Here is a 15,718-nt window from a genome sequence, read left to right on the forward strand (position 1 = left end):
TTTAAGTGATCCAAGATCACATTGAGTCTATAGAAAAGCCAATATTATTAAAAATGGGATGAGCTTTTGAAAATGAATTCATTGTTTAAGTGATTAGAGATATTGCTCTAAAAACATCAGTCACACTCTCACATTCCACTATGTCCCAAACCATAAAGTCCATCTCAGTCGCACCAAAGCATACACATCCGGGCTCACTGTGATACAGTTGACATAACCGTTGCCTAAACCCTACCATCTCCGTCCCACCGAGTTGACCATTTAGTCCCACCAAAGAGCACTGGCAAACATTCTGTAAACTTTCTGAGTTTCTTAACTTGACCGATATTCATGGACATCTCATTTTCCCATATACAAAATGGGTCGAATAGTGGGTCTGACAGCAGGACCTACATGTGCAAGACAAAATTATTAAAAACTTAAATATTACGATGATTCATGCAATTACACAATAATGTGTTATTAGCTAAAGGACCATGCATGTGCAAACCTCGATGGTAAACCTCAGTATCTCCCATTGTTTCCCTGCAATACATATAAGATAGATATTGATCAGGTTAAGTGAAAGTCAGCAAACTATCAGTAAAATATGTTAATGAAAAATAAACACGTTGGAGATCCAACAAATTAATTTGAGGTGCATGGAAAAGCCAGTTAACCAAACCAAGTATGCTAAATAACTTGGTAATATAACAATTGTTTATATTTCTCATATATTTAGTACAGCCGAACAACAATACAAAATTGTATACTCATCAAATGAACATCACATTGCAGAATTGAACCTAACATTTAACTGAATACCACAACCACTACTAGAAAAAGGGCTATAAATAATATGGACACTAATGACGCACCAGACATGTGGTGCGCCACTACTATATAGCAGTGGCGCATCATGTGTTGTTGCGCCATTAGTGTAATAGACACTAATGGCGCACCAGGGCACTACTAACAAACTTTTTTTTATTTTTCCAAAAATACTAATGGCGCACCAGGGCACAGTGCGCCATTACTAGTTTTAACTAGTAATGGCGCACCACTCACCCCGTGCGCCACTACTATCATTTTTTTTGCAAAACTACTAATGGCACATCACCAGCTGGTGCGCCATTAGTAACTAGGGTTACTAATGGCGCATTTGTAGGTGGTGTGCCATTAGTAACCTGGGACCAGCTAGATATTTTGGACAGCCACCTACACACTCACTTTCCCCACTTCATTCTCTCCACCTCCTCCTCCAACCTTGTCTCGGCTGCCTCCTCCTCCTCACCTCATTTGCACCATAGATTCATCCAAATTAAGTGGTTAAATTACCTTTTTTTGATAGGTAAGTAAGGGGAAAGCTTTATTTATGTTGTAGATCTACTTTTTTCTCCCTCCAACAACGTGCACATGCACTTTTTATGGCCTAGCTAGATCTATGTATGTTTGTGGTGTTGCATATGTTTGTGGTGTTGCATATATGTTTGTGTTTGCATGTACCGGTATTTGAAATGCGATAGTTGTCAATATTTTGCCGGAATGTTGATTCATTTCTGTTTCAGCGAGAATTTGGCACTATGCATTCTTTTTGGTCCTATTTTTAGGCAAAGTCATGCCAAATTTTTTCTTGGTTCTAAAATATCGTTTTGCTCTACCCCGCAGGCGACCATGGTCCGCACGATGACCGAAGGCATCGTGAATAGGTTTTTGAGCTCCGCGAAGCCTAAGATGCTTCAAAAGAACGAGACGGAGATAAGATGTCTGTGTCGAAGATGCAAGCTGAGGAGCCTTATGGACCCGGATTCCGTACAGGTGCGGGACCACCTGCTCTTGTGTGGTTTCATCGATGGCTATCGGTGGCAAGGTGATGAGGATGATTATGAAGTCGTCCATGGGGGTCGGGCAAGAAATGAGGAAGGGCAGCAAGACAACCGCGGCAAGGGCGGGCGAGAAGACGAAGAATCTCCAGGACATGATCACGAAGTAGATGCAGTACACAGTCATCATGTAGAAGATGCCGGACATGATGATGAGGAAGATGCCGGAGCAGACGAAGGGCATGATCATGAAGATGAAGATGCCGGAGCAGACGACGATGGACCATCGATGGGCTGGGTGCAGGACCCTCATATTCAAGAGCTGCTTCTCAAGCAGACGGATAATGCAAGAGCTGCCGCCCGAGAGAAAGCCAAGCTAGATCAACTGGAGATAGATGCAGTTACTCCATTGTATGAAGGATGCAGGCCCGAGGATACCCGCCTGAAAGTAACGCTCATGGCTCTGGAGATGAAGGTAAAACACAAAATGATTGATGCACGCTTCGACGAGAACATGTCATTCTGGCACGAACGTCTTCCCAAGGGGAACAAGTGCCCGACCAGTTTTGAGGAGGCGAAGAAAATCGTGTGTCATCTGGATTTACCGCACGTGAAATACCATGTGTGCATGAACAATTGCATCCTTTATCGGGCGAGCACGCAGAGTCTACCATATGTCCCGTGTGCGGCGGCACTCGATACAAGAAGAGGAAGAAAGCTCCTCGAAAAGTGGTGTGGTACTTCCCGATCACTCCTCGTCTGTAGCGGTATTTCGCGGACCATAAGGTAGCAAAGTTCCTGCGTTGGCACGCGGATAGGGATGAGAAGAAGCGAGAATATGACGCAAATGATCCGGAGATAAATAAAAAAGACAAGATGCTAAGTCACCCTAAGGATGGGAGCCAGTGGCAAGCGTTGAACTTCGAACACCCAGAATTTGGGAATGATCCAAGGAACATCGTGCTGGGCGCGAGCACCGATGGAGTCAATCCGTTTGGCAGCCAGAGAAGCACACATAGCACCTGGCCTGTGTTTGTGTGGATGTACAACCTCCCCCCTGGTTGTGCATGAAGAGGAAGTACATTCACATGAGTATGCTTATTGAAGGGCCGAAACAACCAGGGAACAACATCAATTTGTATCTGGGGCTGCTGAAAGAGGAGCTAGACACGCTGTGGAAAACGCCAGCCAATACGTGGGACACCGCAGAGAAAGAATATTTCCCTATAAGAGCCGCACTGCTCACGACGGTGCAGGACTATCTCGGTTACGGATATGTCGCGAGGCAGGTGGTCCACGGGTTTTCTGGATGCGTCAGGTGCATGGATGACACAACGTATCGCCAGCAAGATAGAGATCCCGGGTCTTCGAAAACCGTGTTCATGGGACATCGAAGGTGGCTTCGCGACGATGACTCATGGAGGAAACGCAAGGATCTGTTCGATGATGAAACCGAACCCCGAAGACGCCTGCGTACGAGGAGCAGCGAGGAAATAGATGAGCTGTTGAAAAATTGGAAAGATTGCCCACTGCCGGGAAAGAAGCAAAAGGCGCCAGAGCTGGGAAAGAAGCAAAAGGTGCCAGACCCGCTGCTGAAGGTATGGAAAACAAGGTCTATTTTCTGGGACTTGCCGTACTGGAAGATCCACCGTGTGCCTCACAGCCTTGATGTCATGTATATCATGAAGAACGTGTGCGAGAGTCTGCTTGGTACCCTGCTCAACATGCTAGAGATGACCAAAGATGGGCCAAAAGAAAGGGCAGACTTGAAGTCAATGGGCATCAGGGAGGAGCTTCACGCTAATGATGATGATGATGAGGCGAAGTAGGACACGGAAAGTCGTCGCAAAGGCAAAAATGCCAAGAAGACCGGAAATGACTTCCCTCCCGCGTGCTTCACTCTAAGTCAGGAGGAGATCGATCAGTTTTTCACCTGCCTCGTAGGAGTAAAACTTCCTTACGGTTACACGGGGAAGATAAGCAGATACCTAGACTCAGCGAAGCAGAAGTTCAGCGGGATGAAGTCTCACGACTGCCACGTGCTGATGGCGCAGATACTTCCAGTTGCAATCCGTGGGATCATGGACGCGCACGTCTGTGAAATGCTATTTGGCCTATGCAAATTTTTTGACATCATCTCTCAGAAATCGGTTGGCGTGAGGCAACTCAGAAGGCTACAGGAAGAGATCGTGGTGATACTATGCGAGCTTGAGATGTACTTCCCGCCCGTATTCTTTGACGTTATGGTGCATCTGCTGGTCCATATCGTGGAGGATATCATCCAACTCGGACCGACGTTCCTACAAAGCATGATGTCGTTCGAAAGGATGAATGGTGTCATCAAAGGATACGTTCGCAACATGTCACGTCCAGAGGGAAGCATAGCCAGGGGCTTTCTAACCGAAGAGTGCATCTCCTACTGCACGAATTATCTAGGCATCGAGAACCCCGTTGGTCTGCCCGTCAACAGGCACCTCGGCAGGCTCGCTGGATGGGGTCACCATGAGGGTCGCTGCGAAATTCATGTCGACTTCGAGGGTCGTCTCGCCGACTTTGAAAGAGCAAACCTAGTCGCGCTACAACACATAGACGTGGTCGATCCTTGGGTGGTAGAGCACAAAACCTTTATTGAGAAGACGTACAATGACCGAGGCCAACAGAGGACGGACGAAGATATAATCAAAGAGCACAACTCATGTTTCACGCGTTGGTTCAAGCAGAAGCTTATGTCGTACCCTTTACATGAGGATTCTTCCGTGGAAGAACAACTCATGTTCGCCTTGTCACAGGGCACCGAGCACAACCTGATGACGTATGAGGCGTACCATATCAACGGCTACACATTCTACACCGAGGGAAAGGACATGAAGAGCGATGGTTATCAGAACTCCGGAGTAACGATGGAATCCTACACCGGTAACGACAAGGACAGATACTACTGAAGGATCGAGGAGATCTGGGAGCTGAGCTACGCTGGAGAGAAGGTCCCGATGTTCCGTGTCAGATGGGCCAAGAGCGTCCTAAAAGAAGACCGGTATTTCACCACCATGGTTATACCCGAAGCCAGATCCAAGACCGCGGGCGCAAACGTCACCGCGAAAAATGAGCCATGGGTACTGGCTTCCCAAGTGGACCAATGCTTCTTCATTACCGACCCGCCAAAGCCCAGTCGTGTTGTCGTGAGGAGAGGCAAAAGGAAGATCATCGGAATGGATGGAGTCGCCAATGAGCAAGACTTCGACAAGTACGGCGACCCGAAGATGGGAACGTGGGGAGAAGGCTTCCCTGGTTGGTTTTGCCTTTGCTTGGGGATTGATCATTTTGGTTGTAGATAATGATTTTGCCCAGGAATCGCCGCTCATCTTCTTTCCTCCGTTTCTGGGTTGTGTGAAGGAGGAAGACATGTAATGTACAGGCCCTGTGGCCACCTTGTCGCGCTCTAATGGCCAAGTTTACGCTTGCTCTTCTCTCTCACAACTTAAAATCTATGCTCATGTCTGTAGCTATTTTTTTTTGAGGTAGCACATAGCTAAGCTCTATTGTTTGAACTTTGAAGTGATTCAGAGTTGTTGGGAGAAAGAATTCCCAAGCCTGAAGTCTGAAGTGAAAGCAGATGATGTGTTTTCCGGTGGTGGGCGCTGCTGTCCCTTCATTTTTTTCTGTTGCCTCGCTGCCTGCCTGGATGTAGGACGTCTTACGTTGGTTTTTTGCTGCCCCATTTCGGTCCAGCGCAGTTAATTGCCCTGCTGCTTCCATTGTGTAAAACCGACATGTCCTCTGCTGGAACATGTGCTCTCCTTACCATACGCTCTATGCAAGGATACTGTCTCTTGACTTCTGGGCTCCCAGTTCAGCCAGGTGGCGACGCACCGTTTGGAGTTTCCGAAAACAGGAACTAATAAGCCATTTCACCGTGGCGATCAAATGGTACTGGAATTGGATTAGGATATAAGTTGATGCATCAGCAGAGGATTATCCTAAACTGGTATGGTTACTTCTGAGTGTGTTGTCTACTGCTTTGCTATCTACTAGTAAACTGACATCTTTTATCATCGGTATAATATTCATATCAAGGAGTTTCTATAAGTTCATTGTTCTTACCTGCAAATTTAAAATGAAAGCACAATCAATCCATATTAAAGACTTTAGGTTGGTTTTGTTTTGAAGGTTCTTACTAGGGTTCTTCTTGGCTGCAATTCCCTAGTATATTGGTGCTTTTCTTCTATTCTTTGTTGCTTTGGATCACCGGGAGAAGCCTGGATTGATTGCCTGCACAGTTGCTGTAAGTACTCCATTTTCTAAAGCTTATCACATAGTACTAGCATTTTCTTCCAGTGCAAAAGAAAAGGGTTGTTGTTTGTCTTTTGTATAAAATGAACTGAAAACACTTAGATACTTATTAATGTTTCCTTACACGAATACTTCCTTTAAAGTTGATTTTATAAAGTTGTGTGATCTTTGTTTCTGAGACTGAAAGTGCTTCTATCTCAAAAGAAGAAGAAGCAAAAAATAAAAAGTGCTCATCCTAGTGGTAGGCACAACTCCTGTGTTGCTAGGTAAAGATTTCCCTGATACTTCAGTGAGTTGTCATAGCTGTTGCATCCTATAACAATGATTCCATTATATTTTTCTCAGTATCTGAATCATGTCAATGTTTAAATATTTAAAACATACTTTATAATGTATACAAGCCTTCCTCTCATGCATAATATGGACATGCTCCCTGACCATTGCTGCTGGGAGCTTGATGGCATCTTGCCGCACGCCCTTCCCTTTTAATGCTGCTCCTTAGAGATCTACACCACCTTGTATTATCATTTTGGACCAGTGATTGTTGTATCCTTGTATTTGGAAGTGTCATGTGATGATGTTGTTGATGTACTTGTGATGATGTTGCTGCTGTACTATATTCACTGCTGTTGCTGCTGTACTTGTGATCTTAAGAAGGTTGTTGTATTATATTCACTGCTACTGCTGCTGTACTTGTGATGATGTTGTACTCGTGATGATGCTAGTTGTGATCTTCTGAAATGACCCATTGGGGACTTTGATACGTCTCCAACGTATCTATAATTTTTGATTGCTCCATGCTACTTTATCTACTGTTTTGGACTATATTGGGCTTTATTTTCCACTTTTATATTACTTTTGGGACTAACCTATTAACAGGAGGCCCAGCCCAGAATTGTTGTTTTTTGCCTTTTTCAGTATTTCGAAGAAACAGAATATCAAACGGAGTCCAAACGGAATGAAACCTTCGGGATCGTGATTTTCCAACCGAACGTGACCCAGGAGACTTGGACCCTACTCCAAGCAGTGCTCGAGGAGGTCACGAGGGTGGAGGGCGCCCCCCCTGGGCGCGCCCCCCTACCTCGTGGGCCCCTCGGACCTCCACCAACGTACTCCTGCCTCCTATATATACCTACGTATCCCCGAACGGTCAGAACAGGAGCCAAAAACATAATTCCACCGCCGCAACCTTCTATATCCACGAGATCCCATCTTGGGGCCTGCTCCGGAGCTCCGCCGGAGGGGGCATCCACCACGGAGGGCTTCTACATCATCACCATAGCCCCTCCGATGAAGTGTGAGTAGTTTACTTCAGACCTTCGGGTCCATAGCTAGTAGCTAGATGGCTTCTTCTCTCTTTTTGGATCTCAATACAATATTCCCCCCCTCTCTTGTGGAGATCTATTCGATGTAATCTTCTTTTTGTGGTGAGTTTGTTGAGACCGATGAATTGTGGGTTTATGATCCAGTATTATCTATGGAAAATATTTGATTCTTCTCTGAATTCTTTTATGTATGATTGAGTTATCTTTGCAAGTCTCTTCGAATTATCTTTTTGGTTTGGCCAACTAGATTAGTAGTTCTTGCAATGGGAGAAGTGCTTAGCTTTGGGTTCAATCTTGCGGTGTCCTTACTCAGTGATAGAAAGAATTGCAAGGCACGTATTGTATTGTTGCCATCGAGGATAACAAGATGGTTTTTTATCATATTGCATGAATTTATCCCTCTACATCATGTCATCTTGCTTACGGCGTTACTCTGTTTTTACTTAATACTCTAGATGCATGCTGGATAGCGGTCGATGAGTGGAGTAATAGTAGTAGATGCAGAATCGTTTCGATCTACTTGTTTTGGACGTGATGCCTATATACATGATCATTGCCTAGATATACTCATAACTATGCTCAATTATGTCAATTGCTCAACAGTAATTGGTTCACCCACCGTAGAATACTTATGCTCTTGAGAGAAGCCACTAGTGAAACCTATGGCCCCCGAGTCTATTCTCATCATATCAATCTATATCACTTTATTTACTTGCTTTGTTTTTACTTTGCCTTTACTTTTTACTTTGCATCTATCTATCAAAAATACCAAAAATATTCTCTCTATCAGATCTCACTCTCGTAAGTGACCGCGAAGGGATTGACAACCCCTAAGCATTGGTTGCGAGTTGCTATCGTTTTGTGTAGGTACGAGGGACTTGTGCGTGGTCTCCTACTGGATTGATAGCTTGGTTCTCAAAAACTGAGGGAAATACTTACGCTACTTTACTTCATCATCCTCTCCTCTTCGGGGAAATCCAATGCAGTGCTCAAGAGGTAGCAAGAAGAATTTCTGGTGCCGTTGCTGGGGACGCTCACGCAAGCAAGTCAACCATACCAAGTACCCATCACAATCCCTATCTCTCGCATTACATTATTTGCCATTTGCCTCTCGTTTTCCTCTCCCCCACTTCACCCTTGTCGTTTTATTTGCCCTCTCTTTCCCAATATCCTCCTCTCTTTCCTGTTTGCCTTTTTCCCGTTGCCTTTCCGTTTGCTTGTGTGTTGGATTACTTGTTGCCATGGCACAAGATAATACCAAATTGTGTGATTTCTCGAATACCAATAATAATGATTTCCTTAGTACTCCGATTGCTCCTCTTAATAATGATGGGTCTTGTGAAATCAATACCGCTTTGTTGAATCTTGTTATGAAAGATCAATTCGCCGGCCTTCCCAGTGAAGATGTCGCTACTCATCTAAACAATTTTGTTGATTTGTGTGATATGCAAAAGAAGAAACATACGGATAACAATATTGTCAAATTGAATTTATTTCCGTTTTCATTTAGAGATCGTGCTAAAGTTTGGTTTTCATATTTGCCTAAAAATAGTATTGATTCTTGGAACAAGTGCAAAGATGCTTTTATCTCTAAGTATTTTCCTCCCGCTAAGATTATCACTCTTAGGAACGATATCATGAATTTTAAACAACTTGATCATGAGCATGTTGCCCAATCTTGGGAAAGAATGAAATTAATGCTTCGCAATTGCCCTACTCATGGTTTGAATTTATGGATGATCATACAAAATTTTTATGCCGATTGAATTTTTCTTCTAGAAATCTTTTAGATTCGGCCACGGGAGGTACTTTTATGGAAATTACGTTAGGGGATGCTACCAAATTGCTTGATAATATTATGGCTAATTATTCTCAATGGCACACCGAAAGATCTTCTAGTAAAAATATGCTATAGAAGAAATCAATGTTTTAAGTGAAAAGATGGATGAACTTATGAAGATGTTTGCTCCTAAAAATACTCCTCTTCATCCCAATGAGATGTTCTAAACCCACTATTTTGGATCTCAATGAAATTAATTATGAAAATTGCTCTTTGATTGGTTGTATTTCCTTGTTGCAATCCGTGCTAGATTCTCCTCATGCTTATAGTCAAAATAAGGCCTTTACCGAACACATTGTTGATGCTTTGATGCAATCTTATGAAGAAAAACTTGAGTTGAAAGTTTCTATCCCTAGAAAACTCTATGATGAGTGGGAACCTACTATTAAAATTAAAATTAAAGATTTTTAGTTTCATGCTTTGTGTGATTTGGGTGCTAGTGTCTCTACTATCCCCAAAACTTTATGTGATTTGCTAGATTTCCGTGATTTTGATGATTGCTCTCTAAACTTGCATCTTGCGGATTCCACTATTAAAAAGCCTATGGAAAGAATTAATGATGTTCTTATTGTTGCAAATAGGAATTATGTGCCCGTAGATTTTATCGTTCTTGATATAGATTGCAATCCTTCATGTCCTATTATTCTTGGTAGACCTTTCATTAGAACGATTGGTGCAATTATTGATATGAAGGAAGGGAATATTAGATTCCAATTTCCCTTAAAGAAGGGTATGGAACACTTCCCTAGAAAGGAAATAAAATTACCATATGAATCTATCATGAGAGCCACTTATGGATTGCCTACCAAAGATGGCAATACCTAGATCTATCCTTGCTTTTATGCCTAGCTGGGGGCGTTAAACGATAGCGCTTGTTGGGAGTCAACCCAATTTTATTTTGTGTTTTTTGTTTTTACTTCTGTTTAGGAATAAATAATCCATCTACCTTCTGTTTGGATGTGGTTTTATGTTTTAATTAGTGTTTGTGCCAAGTAGGACCTATAGGATAACCTACGATGATAGTTGATTTGATTCTGCAGAAAAACAGAAACTTTGCGCGCACGAATTTAGTTATGATAAATCACAGGACCGTGCTTTTGCGTTGATTCTTTTTGCTTCTGATCAATAAACAAATTGTACAGGACTTCCTAGTTTGGTAGAACTTTTAGAGTTCCAGAAGTTTGTGTTAGTTACAGATTGCTACAGACTATTCTGTTTTTGACAGATTCTGTTTTTCGTGTGTTGTTTGCTTATTTTGATGAATCTATGGCTAGTAAATTTGTTTATAAACCATAGAGAAGTTGGAATACAGTAGGTTTAACACCAATATAAATAAATAATGAGTTCATTAAAGTACCTTGAAGTAGTCTTTTGTTTTCTTTCTCTAACGGAGCTCACGAGATTTCTATTGAGTTTTGTGTTGTGAAGTTTTCAAGTTTTGGGTGAATTCTTTTGATGGATTATGGAACAAGGAGTGGAAAGAGCCTAAGCTTGGGGATGCCCATGGCACCCCCAAGATAATCCAAGGACACCAAAAAGTCAAAGCTTTGGGATGCCCCGGAAGGCATCCCCTCTTTCGTCCACTTCCATCGATAATTTACTTGGAGCTATATTTTTATTCACCAACATGATATGTGTTTTGCTTGGAGCGTCTTGTATTATTTGTGTCCTTGCTTGTTAGTCTACCACAATCATACTTTCTCTACACACCTTTTGAGAGAGCCATACATGAATTGGAATTTGTTAGAATACTCTATGCGCTTCACATATATCTTTTGAGCTTGATAGTTTTGCTCATAGTGCTTCACTTATATCTTTTGAGCGTGATAATTTTTGCTCTAGTACTTCATTTAGATCTTTTAGAGCACGGTGGTGGATTTGTTTTAAAGAAACTATTTGATCTCTCATGCTTCACTTAGATTATTTTGAGAGTCTTTAATAGCATGGTAATTTGTTTAATATTAATATACTTGGTGTTCAAGATATGTGAAACTTTCTATTGAGTGAATTGAATACTAAGATAAGTTTGATGCTTGATAATTGTTTTGAGATGTGGAGGTGATAATATCAAAGTCGTGCTAGTTGGGTGATTATGAATTTGAGAAATACTTGTGTTCAAGTTTGCAAGTCCCATAGCATGCACGTATGGTTAAAGTTATGTAACAAATTTGAAATATGAAGTGTACCTGGCTTGTGTATCCTTATGAGTGGCGGTCGGGGACGAGCGATGGTATTTTCCTACCAATCTATCCCCCTAGGAGCATGCGCGTAGTACTTGAATTTTTGATGGCTTCTAAATTTTTGCAATAAGTATATGAGTTCTTTTGACTAATGTTGAGTCCATGGATTATACGCACTCTCACCTTTCCGCCTTTGCTAGCCTCTTCGGTACCGTGCATTGCCCTTTCTCACCTTGAGAGTTGGCACAAACTTTGCCGGTGCATCCAAACCTCGTGATATGATACGCTCTATCACACATAAACCTCCTTATATCTTCCTCAAAACATCCACCATACCTACCTATCATGGCATTTCCATAGCCATTCCGAGATATATTGCCATGCAACTTCCACCATCATCATCATGGCATACATTACTTTTGCGATATTGCCATTGCATGATCTTGTAGTTGACATCGTATTTGTGGCAAAGCCACCATGCATTATTTTTCATACATGTCACTCTTGATTCATTGCAACATCCCGGTACACCGCCGGAGGCATTCACATAGAGTCATATCTTGTTCTAAGTTTCGGGTTCTAATCCTTGTGTTGTAATCAATAGAAGTGTGATGATCATCATTATTAGAGCATTGCCCAAATAAATAAATAAAAAAGAGAAAGGCTAAAAAGAAAAAAAAAGAAAGGCCCGAAAAAAAGGGGCAACGCTACTATCTCTTTTTCCACACTTGTGCTTCAAAGTAGCACCTTGTTTTTCATGTAGTGAGTCTCATATATTGTGCTTCAAAGTAGCACCTAGTTCTTCATGTAGTGAGTCTCATATATTGTGCTTCAAAGTAGCACCTTGTTCTTCATGTAGTGAGTCTCATAAGTTGTCTTTTTATACTAGTGGGAATTTTTCGTTATAGAACTTGGCTTGTATATTCCTACGATGGGCTTCCTCAAATGCCCTAGGTCTTCGTGAGCAAGCAAGTTGGATGCACATCCACTAGTTTTCTTTTGTTGAGTGTTCATAGCTCTAGTGCATCCGTTGCATGGCAATCCCTACTCCTCATGTTGACATCAATTGATGGGCATCTCCATAGCTCATTGATTAGCCTCGTCAACGTGAGACTTTCTCCTTTTTTGTCTTCTCCACACAATCCCCATCATGGTATTCTATTCCACCCATAGTGCTATTTCCATGGCTCACGCTCATGTATTGCATGAGCGTTGAAAAAGTTTGAGATTATTTAAGTATGAAACAATTGCTTGACTTGTCATCGGGGTATAGAAGTTGGGAAGATCTTTGTGTGATGAAAATGAAGCATAGCCTAACTATATGATTTTGTAGGGATGAACTTTCTTTTGCCATGTTATTTTGAGAAGACATGATTGCTTTGATTAGTATGCTTGAAGTATTATTATTTTTGTGTCAATATGAACTTTTGTCTTGAATCTTTTGGATCTGAATATTCATATCACAATTAAGAAGATTTACATTGAAATTGTGCCAAAGTATCACTTCGCATCAAAAATTCTTTTTTATCATTTACCTACTCGAGGACGAGCAGGAATTAAGCTTGGGGATGCCTGATACGTCTCCAACGTATCTATAATTTTTGATTGCTCCATGCTACTTTATCTACTATTTTGGACTATATTGGGCTTTATTTTCCACTTTTATATTACTTTTGGGACTAACCTATTAACCGGAGGCCCAGCCCAGAATTGTTGTTTTTTTGCCTTTTTCAGTATTTCGAAGAAATAGAATATCAAACGGAGTCCAAACGGAATGAAACCTTCGGGATCGTGATTTTCCAACCGAACGTGACCCAAGAGACTTGGACCCTACTCCAAGCAGTGCTCGAGGAGGTCACGAGGGTGGAGGGCGCCCCCCCTGGGCGCGTCCCACTACCTCGTGGGCCCCTCGGACCTCCACCGACGTACTCCTTCCTCCTATATATACCTACGTATCCCCGAACGATCAGAACAGGAGCCAAAAAACTAATTCCACCGCCGCAACCTTCTATATCCACGAGATCCCATCTTGGGGCCTGTTCCGGAGCTCCGCCGGAGGGGGCATCCACCATGGAGGGCTTCTACATCATCACCATAGCCCCTCCGATGAAGTGTGAGTAGTTTACTTCAGACCTTCGGGTCCATAGCTAGTAGCTAGATGGCTTCTTCTCTCTTTTTGGATATCAATACAATGTTCTCCCCCTCTCTCGTGGAGATCTATTCGATGTAATCTTCTTTTTGTGGTTTGTTTGTTGAGACTGGTGAATTGTGGGTTTATGATCCAGTATTATCTATGGAAAATATTTGATTCTTCTCTGAATTCTTTTATGTATGATTGAGTTATCTTTGCAAGTCTCTTCGAATTATCTTTTTGGTTTGGCCAACTAGATTGGTAGTTCTTGCAATGGGAGAAGTGCTTAGCTTTGGGTTCAATCTTGCGGTGTCCTTACTCAGTGACAGAAAGAGTTGCAAGGCACGTATTGTATTGTTGCCATCGAGGATAACAAGATGGGGTTTTTATCATATTGCATGAATTTATCCCTCTACATCATGTCATCTTGCTTACGGCGTTACTCTGTTTTTACTTAATACTCTAGATGCATGCTGGATAGCGGTCGATGAGTGGAGTAATAATAGTAGATGCAGAATCGTTTCGATCTACTTGTTTTGGACGTGATGCCTATATAAATGATCATTGCCTAGATATACTCATAACTATGCTCAATTATGTCAGTTGCTCAACAGTAATTTGTTCACCCACTGTAGAATACTTATGCTCTTGAGAGAAGCCACTAGTGAAACCTATGGCCCCCGGGTCTATTCTCATCATATCAATCTATATCACTTTATTTACTTGCTTTGTTTTTACTTTGCCTTTACTTTTTACTTTGCATCTATCTATCAAAAATACCAAAAATATTATCTCTATCAGATCTCACTCTCGTAAGTGACCGTGAAGGGATTGACAACCCCTAAGCGTTGGTTGCGAGTTGCTATCGTTTTGTGTAGGTACGAGGGACTTGTGCGTGGTCTCCTACTGGATTGATACCTTGGTTCTCAAAAATTGAGGGAAATACTTACGCTACTTTACTGCATCATCCTCTCCTCTTCGGGGAAATCCAACGCAGTGCTCAAGAGGTAGCAAGAAGAATTTCTGGTGCCATTGCCGGGGGCGCTCACACAAGCAAGTCAACCATACCAAGTACCCATCGCAATCCCTATCTCTCGCATTATATTATTTGCAATTTGCCTCTCGTTTTCCTCTCCCCCACTTCAGCCTTGCCGTTTTATTTGCCCTCTCCTTCCCAATCTCCTCTCTTTCCCGTTTGCCTTTTTCCTGTTGCCTTTCTGTTTGCTTGTGTGTTGGATTACTTGTTGCCATGGCACAAGATAATACCAAATTGTGTGATTTCTCGAATACCAATAATAATGATTTTCTTAGTACTCCAATTGCTCCTCTTAATAATGATGAGTCTTGTGAAATCAATACCGCTTTGTTGAATCTTGTTATGAAAGATCAATTCGCCGGCCTTCCTAGTGAAGATGCCGCTACTCATCTAAACAATTTTGTTGATTTGTGTGATATGCAAAAGAAGAAAGATACGGATAACAATATTGTCAAATTGAAGTTATTTCCATTTTCACTTAGAGATCGTGCTAAAGTTTGGTTTTCATATTTGCCTAAAAATAGTATTGATTCTTGGAACAAGTGCAAAGATGCTTTTATCTCTAAGTATTTTTCTCCCGCTAAGATTATCACTCTTAGGAATGATATCATGAATTTTAAACAACTTGATCATGAGCATGTTGCCCAATCTTGGGAAAGAATGAAATTAATGCTTCGCAATTGCCCTACTCATGGTTTGAATTTATGGATGATCATACAAAATTTTTATGCCGGATTGGATTGTGCTTCTAGAAATCTTTTAGATTCGGCCGCGGGAGGTACTTTTATGGAAATTACGTTAGGGGATGCTACCAAATTGCTTGATAATATTATGGCTAATTATTCTCAATGGCACACCGAAAGATCTTCTAGTAAAAAGGTGCATGCTATAGAAGAAATCAATGTTTTAAGTGAAAAGATGGATCAACTTATGAAGATGTTTGCTCCTAAAAATACTCCTCTTGATCCCAATGATATGCTTTCATCTACTTTGCTTGAGAATAATAATGAATCTATGGATGTGAATTTTGTTGGTAGGAATAGTTTTGGAAACAACGCTTATGGAATTTTAATCCTAGGCCTTATCCTAGTAATCTTTCTAATACTTATGGAAA

This window comes from Triticum aestivum, chromosome 6B (genome assembly GCF_018294505.1).
Source record: "Triticum aestivum cultivar Chinese Spring chromosome 6B, IWGSC CS RefSeq v2.1, whole genome shotgun sequence".
In the NCBI taxonomy this organism is placed as follows: Eukaryota; Viridiplantae; Streptophyta; class Magnoliopsida; order Poales; family Poaceae; genus Triticum; species Triticum aestivum.